Source organism: Salvia miltiorrhiza, chromosome 5 (genome assembly GCF_028751815.1).
Source record: "Salvia miltiorrhiza cultivar Shanhuang (shh) chromosome 5, IMPLAD_Smil_shh, whole genome shotgun sequence".
Classification (NCBI taxonomy): Eukaryota; Viridiplantae; Streptophyta; class Magnoliopsida; order Lamiales; family Lamiaceae; genus Salvia; species Salvia miltiorrhiza.
The window spans coordinates 15,622,674-15,633,165 of NC_080391.1; positions in this window are offsets into that span (position 1 = coordinate 15,622,674).

Sequence of the window (10,492 nt, forward strand, 5' to 3'; positions counted from 1 at the left end):
ACCCCCTTTTTTATTGCCATCTTCCTTATTAGATGTTACTACATCATTTATCGCTCACATCAACCCATAGTTTTGGTTCCCATATTTTCTTTATTTATGATCCCAAAATGGGTGGGGAGATTTCTCCAAATCTGAGGCACTATCAAATTTCTTGAATTGGGTAACTTATGTTGGTGACTTATTTTTACAAGCAATGGAGGAATTTGGTCAGAATTGGGATAGTAGGGTTTCAGTTTGAATTTATGCAAATCATTTTTGGACCTTTTTTGAATTTATGACTACCGTCTTCAGAATTTATCAAAGTTGAATAAAGCTAGGAAGAGGGGCTTTAAAAATATACTATCCCATGTCCCACGAGAGTAATCCATTACTTTTGGTGGCATGAAAATTAATAAAACGTTATATGAGTATATTAGGAGTTAAAATATTACTATAAAATAAAATTAATAAATAAGGAATTAATGGTGGAGTATTGTGGGACGTCCCTAAAAAAATAATGACACATTCTTTTGGGACGGAGGGAGTATGTTATTTATGTGGATATAAGGGGCGAATCTAGGATTCATTATTAGGGGGGCTGAATTATGGTGTCTGAAAAATACTTGCGAAGCAATTTTTTTGAGCATGTCGTACAGTTTATTTTCATGCATTTTTTCAATAGTCACTTAATATAATATATAGTTGTTCGTAATTCAATTAATTCAACATCAAGTACATTGAAAGCATATAAAGACATACTTTTATGTATTTAAAAAAAATCATATTCTAAACAAATAAACTAGTTTTAATTATTAATAGTTCGTAAATTTACTTTAACTTGAGGAATTGACTCAAAATCAATATTAAAAATTAACTAAGAAAGAGAAATATGATAAAAATAACATAAATTTTACAAATCAATGTAAAATAATAAGCAATTAATATAGATACTATAGTTATTAAAACAATGTTATATTTTTTCTTGTATTTCTTATTTACACACACACACACACACACACACACACACACACATATATATATATATATATATATATATGAAATATAATATTTAAAATATATATTAAAAAATTTGAAAATTTGGGACGGGGTTGCCCTAGCCCCACTTGATATCATAATCCTTCAAAAATACAGTCTTGAATAATTGGTGATTAATTTGTTTTATTTTATATCAACGAGGTCTCTTTCAAGTGGTAAAACTAGAGTACCTAAAAACCCTCTTTTGTGAGAGGTCTTAGATTTGATTCCGTCTGCGTGCAATGTAGTTTTTTCACCTTTGTGTGATATCGTGGTCCCGCCTGCATGCGGATGGCCTATTTGATTATATAATAAATAGCTCTTGTAATTTATTATTTGAGTATATAATAGACACCTCTTGTAATTTATTTTATTTCATGGGTGGAAATTCAAAGAATTCTATGTCAATAATAAAATTTAATTAAAGATTAAGCATGATTTCTTTTAATAGAGATAATCTCCAGAGGTAAATTTATTTCTATATTTGAACAAGTAAATAAAATATGGGATAGTAGACTGATTAAATCATGTACCAAAAGAATTAAATAATGTGTTTATTCATTATTGACAATTAAGAAAAGAAAGTCCGTTTTAGACTTTTAGTGTTCCAATATCAAAATTTCGTTATAGCTAGTTTTGAATATTTCTATTGGTAAAAGTAGACATAAATTTTTAAAAATTACGTTCTTCTTCTCACGAATCTTGACACATTTGGTTCCGACATGAAAATTAAGGAATTGTGGATTAGTGTTTTAAGTGTGTAGTTAATAAAGTATAAAAGTGATAAAGTATGAGAGAGAAAGTAATAATTATTATCTTATTTGAAAATGTGTCAAGATGTTGTGGGACGGCCCAAAAAGGAAAACATGTCAAGATTCATGGGACGGTGGGAGTATGTAATAATGAACTCAAACATTATTATCTTTAGACTCAAACATTGATCATTTTACATGTACGTATTTTTAAATTTTTTTTATCTCTACCTAATTTATCGAGATTTTAAGTGGTTCGACGAAGCCAAGACCGTGGCTCTCTCTCTCGCTTCGTCCATCTCTTTTAAGTGCCGTTTTTTTCTTTTGGGTATATTAAGTGCCGTAACACAAGTGCTTCAAACATTGTTAGAATTTACTAATAAAGAAAATGTGGAAATTGACAGTCAATTAATAAAGAAAATAGGAACGCTCTGACAAATCAGAAATTGCTGATTGTTTAGTAATTAATTACGTGAATGACGTATGTATAGCGTCAATTTCTCCCCACGAATCAGTGATCCTATAGTTTGACTGCATCTCTATATCTAAATCTACCTTAGCTAGATTCCCTTTTTCGTAAAGTGTAAATAAAGAATAAATTTCAACTTGTATACAACTAAGTTTGTAATCTTTATTTTCATATGAAAATGTTTCTAGCCAGTTTCAATTATAAAATTTACAATATTGTCAGTTTGTGAGCATATCACTACGATTAATTATAGTATTTCGGTACGTGTATAAGATTACATTTTTTGCGCTAATGTAAACGTGAATACTATTTTATTATATACTATATTAAATGTATATGAAAATGAATACATAACTATATACGTTAAATGTATGTAAAAATTATGTACTTACCTTAAATGAATACAAATGAAAAATATGTACCTATCTTAAATGTATATGAAAAAGAATACGTACCTATGTAATATGTATGGAAATGAATTTTTTATTATATAAAATATAGAGAAACAAAACTCTGCACAAAAACTAAAGATATTGAACAAGAAGTCGAGGCAAGTTATGGTGAATTTGGTCAAGAATTTGTCGCAATAATACAACTCTTCAAGGTTTTGAATCTGCTCTAAATTAACCCCAGCAAATTTAAAAATGAAGAGTAAATGCAACCGAATATTGATGAGAATTATTTAGTTGCAACACTATTTTTTACAGATGTTGTGATAAACTGATAATTACATCTATGTTGATAAATGAAAATTAATATGAGTTATCTTCTCGAATAATAGTACTGCGTGTATTATTAATTGATATCATGCATGTACTGTAAATATTTGGTGTTGAACATATCTCTCTCTGTCTAGTTTTGTGTTGGCGTTAAAATGTTGTCGTTTAATTGCCTTCGTAATAGTCTCAATCTCGAATGTAGATTTTTTTTGGAGGGGTCCAAATTCATAAGAAAATATTAATGAGATCTGAAATTGAAAACAAAAGGCTCCATTTTACAATCAAGAATATACCAATTCAGTATTATACTCCCTCCCTCCCACTTCAATTGGCACTTTTACTTTGGGCACGGAGATTTAGAATAAAGGGTTGAGTGTGTAAAGTGGGTGGGGGCCATTTATTTAATGTGTGTAGAGAAGATAGGGACCACATGCTATTTTTGGAAAGTGCCAATTGAAGTGGGACAAACAAAAAGGCAAGTGTGCCAATTGAAGTGGGACGGAGGGAGTATATAATTGTAGATTAGACCACGATTTTGGGATTCTCTGTGAATTCAACAGCTACAACCGTACCATTTTTTCATCTTCATAACAAAAATTTATATCTTTAGGTTGCGTTTACTTTAATAGATAAATTTATCCACATAAAAGGATGGATGACAAAAATTTATGCCTTAAAATATCTCTTTTTTTCCAACATTTAACACAAAAGAGATGTTTACCATTTTTCTTTCATAATTTTCACTTCAAGGATGAATAATATTATCCACTTAAAAATGAATGGATAATATTATCAATCCTTTGAAGTGAACATCTCTTTTGTGTGTTAAATGTTGAAAAAGAAATAAGACAATATTTCAAGGCATAAATTTTTGTTATCATTTCTTTTTCATAGATAAATTTATCCATCAAAGTAAACGCAACCTTAAATGTATTATTTCTTTTCCCACATTTTACACAAATGAGAAGTTTACTATTTTTCCTTTCTTATTTTCACTTCAAGGTGGATAGATAATATTATCTACCCTTGAAGTGAAAATAAGGAAGGGAAAATAGTAAACTTCTCATTTGTGTAAAATGTGGAAAAATGAAAAATACTTTTAAAGATATAAATTTTTGTTGTCAATCATTTTCCATGGATAAATTTATCTATCATGTTGCGTTTACTTTGAGGGTGTGTTCTCTTTGGTTGTAAATTTATCATGGGAAAAGGAAGGATAAATAAAATTTCACCCTTTAAATCCTTCATTTCTTTTCCCACATTTCCTACTTGACCCTTACTCATTCCTCATTTGCACTACAAAGGAGGGATAATATATCCCTCCTTTGTAGTGCAAATGAGGAATGAGTAAGGGTCAAGTAGGAAATGTGGGAAAAGAAATGAAGGATTTAAAGGGTGAAATTTTATTTATCCTTCTTTTTCTCATGATAAATTTACAACCAATGAGAACGCACCCTGATTGAAAAATTTATTCATGGAAAAGGATATAACAAAATTTATGCTTTTAAATGTCGCCTTTCTTTTTTATATTATTCACACAATTTTTTTTTATCATTTTTCCTTCCTTATTTTCACTTTAAGGATGAATAATATTATTCCTCCATTTTTGCGTGGATAATATTATTCATTTTTGAAGTGAAAATAAGAAGAAAAAAAAATATTTTTGTGTCAAATATTGAAATAGAAATAAATATTTAAAATCATAATTTTTTATTATTTTTTTTAATAAATAAATTTATCTATCAAAATAAATGCGGTTAAAACGCAGCGTTCGAAAACAACGTGATCGTCGTAGACGAGGTCCAGATTTTCAGATTCCTGTGAGTTCATTCTCTCCCACCAAAAGTTGGACAAACAGAAAAATAAAACAAAAATAAATAAAAATCAAAATCAAAGTCCCATCAGATGTGATGGGAAATATTAAAATAACAAAAGGGTGACAGGATGTATAATCTGTATATAAGAGATAGAAGATGAAGACAAAAAATATATTGCAGGATAAGATATGTGTAATCTATACATATATATGTACATATAATTCATATGGGTAAAGATTTAAATGCTACTCACCTAATTACACATTTTAATTTGTCAGTCTTCAGAGGCTTCTTGAATGAACAACCAGACAACTCTCAGAATTTTCTGAGCCATCCCATTTTTATATGAGATTTTATGGCTGAAAAAAATCTCATACTATTGAATTTGGGCACACACAACTGAAAGAAATAAACCAGTAATTTATATTTATATTGCAAATGAATAATCAGTTTGAACGCTTGTTGATTTTTTTTTTATTTTAATTACTTTCCAATGTAATTTACTACACGAAGTTTCTACCGAAAAACATGTTGTGGCAAGAACAAAAAACACTAATAAGGAATCAAAATATGTGGTTTGTGTTTTAAACTAACAGTTTCAATTTACTTTGGCTGATTGAAGAATATTAGCACAATTACTATAACAAAATTTGCTACGAGGGACATAATTTTTTAAGATTGTGAATGAAATTTATAAATGTCATTAAATATTATTGTGATATCTTGAGATGCGTAATTAATATGAATGTCACACAAATAAAAGCATGTTCACCAAGTTTAGTGATATTTGAAGGTAAAGTTAATTTTATAACACATGTAAAGATGTAGTTATTTTTGTGATTTGTGAAAATGTAATTATGTCTGAAACAATATATTTTGCATGATCATTTTGAAAAAAGAAACACAATATTTGATCACTAATTGAAAAAAACACAAAATTTAGCCATTTTATACGTTTTAGAATTGTTTTGCCCTTAATTAGGGCGGACCAGATTCGGGTCGAATTCGAGTTTACGCGCGAGTTATGCACACATGACACTATTAGTGGACGAAGGGAATACGATTTTATAAATTTTTGAAATCAAACCATATTAGCATCAAATCAAACCAAATTATATTAATACAATTTAGTTTGCGTTTATTTGTATTTTCATTTTTCTATTTCAGAGAATAAAAAGATTAAATATTTAAGATCTTCAAATATATATATATATATATATATATATATATATATATATATATATGAATGGGATCATATAGATCTCAATGCTTATAATAGATCTCTAGATCCAAATCTTGACCACACATTTATGACATGTGGCGCATCAAGATGGTGACACGTGGCAAAGATTCCAAGGCAAAATCTGGAGGGGTAAAATTGGAATGTAATTTTCGGATTTAATAATTAAAAAAAATATATTTTTTTTAGATTTTCTCAAAATAGATATATTTTAGATGCATATAGTTTCACACAAAGATGCATAAAGTTTTCACATGAAATGCATAACTTTGAACAGAAAAGTGCATTTAATTTTTCCAATTTTGGTATTTTCACCACCCCACCCCATACCACCCCCCAATCCAGCCCACACCACCCCCCAACCCTCCCCATTACCACCCCCCAAAAATAGGCATGTTTCACATGCATATAAAATCAAACAAAAATACATAAAGTTTTCACATAAAAATGCATTAAATTATACAAAAAATGCATTTCATTTTAATAAATCTGGTAGTTTCGCCACCCCACCCCTGCCCCTGCCCCCCCACCCCACCCACCCCCCCAAAATTTTTTTTTTCAAAAACTGATTTTCTGATTGCTGGCCCACCCCCACACCCACCCACCCACCCCCCACCCCCCCCAATTTTTTTTTTTTTTTTTTTTTTTTTTTTTTTTTAAACTGATTTTCAAAAAAAAAAAATTTTGGGGGGTGGGGGGCGGGTGGGTGGGGGGGTCAGTGGTCAGAAAATCAGTTTTTGAGAAAATAAAAAATAAAAATAAAAAAATTTTGTGGGGAGGGTGGGTGGGTGGGGGGGTGGGTGGGGTGGGGTTCTGGGGTGGGGTGGGGTTCAGGGGTGTGGGGGGTGGGGTTGGGGTGGGGTGAAATCTTATGCATTTTTATATGAAACTTTATGCATTTTTATATGAAAGTTCATGCATTCTCGTATGAAACTTTATGCATCTAAAATATACCTATTTTGAGAAAATCTAATTTTTTTTTTTTCGAAAATTACATTCCAATTTTACCCATCTCCAGATTTTGCCTTGAAATGCCTTGCCACGTGTCACCATCTTGATGCGCCACATGTCATAAATGTGTGGTCTAGATTTGGATCTACGGATCTATTATAAGCATAGGGATCCACCGGAACCCAACCCTATATATATATATATATATATATATATATATATATTAACACATCCATTATTTCCTTTATTAGTTACAATCAAATCAATTTTTTTATGGAAGATATCATATGTAGATACGTTTCTTAAGTTTAATCTACGAGTCATTCATCTTTCAAAGGTGAATAAACATTTTACACAAATTAATATTATACAAGATATAATTTTGACTTATGAAATTTCAACCAAAGTAATTTCCAGTTTTATGAACCTTCACACCTTTTTTCTTGAATGTTTTTTCTCACACCTATGAACGTATACAATAAATTAATGAATTTTATTCCGTAACTCAATAATATTAAATTAACTCTCATTTTTTATTAACCTGATCATGTCTTTTCTCGAACATCGTCAGTTGCACGTGTGAACATACAAAAAATGTTCTTCTTAATATTAAATTAACTCTCATTTTTATGAACCTGATCCCGCCTTTTCTCGATCATCGTCAGTTGCACCTGTGAACATACAAAAATTGTTCTTCAATTCTTTGATAATTACAGTTCACAATATTGACAAAAATCGGCTCCTTGAATGGAAATGGAGAGATATCAGAGATGTGATTTTGACGAACAAATCTACAGACCTATAAGTTAACCACAATGACCTTATAAACCAAAAATAGGTATTTCGGTAATTAATAAAGTAGATCTGTTGGAAAATAGAAGAAATATCCTATCCTAGTTTTGATGATCTCAAAACCCTTAGTTTTCTTTTCTCTAGACTAGACTTTTTACTTGAACTCAACTATTAGAGTTCAATCTTTTAGCTAGACTGAAGTTTCTCGATGTCGAAGAACGAAGAAGCTGAAGACTGAAGACTCAGAAGATCAAAGCTCGACTGAAGATAAAACAACTGAAGGAAGATATTGGTGATACAAAGGACACAGTGAACTAGAGAAGTTTAGTTAACAAGAAGACAAACTAACTGAAGATAACGACTGTTCAAGCGAAGGACAAAAGCTCAAACTGATTCTTCAGTTGAACTTAAGTCTCACGTGCAAACACATGTAAACAACGGAGCTTCGACTTGAGTATATCAGTCAACGACATTCTTCATTGGACTGAAACGCTGACACCCGCATTAAATGCTCCTGCAACAGCATTAAGTGCACCAGATGTGAAGATCGTCTTTTCTAGTACACCAACTTTCCTTTTTCGTGCTAAAAGTCAGACGCGTCCTGCTCCAAGGACAAAAAGGATTCAAACCTTCAAGCAATCAGGAGCTAAGAAGATTGAAGCCTCAGCCCAAAGCACGGAATGTCTCACAACGGCTGAAATCCTGAAGACCATCTCTCCAACGGATATATTCGGGACTTCACCTATAAATAAAGCTCGAGGAACGCCTTCAATCTTCACCGATTCAAAGACTAACGCTGAAGCTTTGTCAAATTCTCAAGTCAGCCTTAACATGGACAAAACTTTGAATCGAAGAAGAGAGTACTCAAACGTTGTAAAATCAGTCTTACTGATTACCTAAACTCTCTTAGAAATCTAGGCAACTCTTGTTGAATCCTAAGCCTAGAATCGATTACTTGAGAGCTTGTTCTCACTAATCTTAGTTGGAAGATTTCGAACCCTTTTCAACCGAGCGAAAAGAGTGTTTGAGTAGAGAGGAGTTCATATCAGTGCTCTGATCACACACACACACACACACACATATATATATATATATATGTATATATAGGGAGAAGATCAAATGTGAATGGACATATGTGGTGAGAATGGAGAATGATTGCATAAGCCAGTATATATGTTGCATAAAATGCTTGTAATTTGCATAAGCTGCTTGTAATGACTGCATAACGAAATTCAATTAATTAGATAAAATTTTCGCTTCCTTCAGAATTCGAAACCAGGTAAAAAATTTATGCAGTATACTTATGCAACAATACATACTGGCTTATGCAAGCATTCTCATTTCTCACGAAAGATAGCATTTTTAGTATAACTTTATTTACACTAATAACTTTAGATGTAGAAAATTTAGTTACACAAATAAATGTCATAAATTTAGTTACATTTAGTTCTGTAATGAGGATTGGTTTCGACCCAGAGTGCTTGCAGAGCTGGAGTTTGGAAGAGGGAGCGAGTCGAGAAAAGTCATCAGAGGTATTTTATCTTCTATGTACCTTAGCTGAGCAAAGATTAAAAAGAGCTCTGAGCACGCTCGACAACAGCTATGACCAGATTTATCGACGTCCAGAACCTGAAGCTAACAGATTCTGACACATCATTTTCAGCTTTGCCTTCGTTTTACATGTGTATCGCGTGACCTACATAGGAATTTACTACTTTACCCTTGTATCATGTACCTTATAAATAGGCTTTTATTCGATTTGTAACTCACACACTCAAAAAATATAACCAACTTTTACTCTTTTCTACATTCTGCATTTTTCCTCTTTGTTTTCGATACTCACGCAGGTAATTTCACGATCTAAAATAGGTCCGAGATTTATGATTCAACAAAATTATAATAAGCTCCTGATATGAAAAGATAAATTATTATAAGCAACATAATTATGATAAACACTAATATTTTCATAATGTAATAATAATTTAAAGAAAAGGACTTTGTAGTCAAAGTTTCTTCCTAAGCCAAAAGGTTTTTTTGTTTTTATATATATATATATAGAAAGAGAGAGAGAGAGAGAGAGAGAGAGAGAGTTAAGTTCCATAGAGAACTGCAAACAAGTAGAGAATGGAGAACCATTGAACATGTCAGTAATGCGGGTTGAACATACCAATAATTTTTATTGAACGTTTGGGGTTTTTGGGGTTCGAACCCTGGATACGTTAACACAAATTACTGTTGAACGTTAAACGAACGAACGCTGACCGTTAGATTAGAGAAGATCAACGCATGTGATTTGGCCTCTGTTCTTTGAATATTTATGGTTCTCCATTGAACTTTCTCCTATGTATATAGGGAAGGGCTACCGTGAGAGAACCTCTTAAAATAAGAAATAAGAACTAGAAAAAATGTATGAATTTTATGTAGAACATGTATGAATTCGCTGTATAAAGGTATGAATTGTGAAAAATAAATTTTTGCTACCTCTGGGATTCGAACTCACGACCATGAATTCATCCAACATGATGATGAATTAACTGTAGATCTTGATGATCTAAGGGCTGAAAATGATTCTTATTTTATATCTAGCCCTCCCCTATATATATATATATATATATAGGAAGAAGTTCTAATAAAAACCTCTGTTAAAATGAGAACTAGGAACCTAATCTTAGCCTTTAAAATTTTAAATCTAACGGTTAGGATTTATTCTTTAAAAAAACCGCCTAATTAGGTACCTT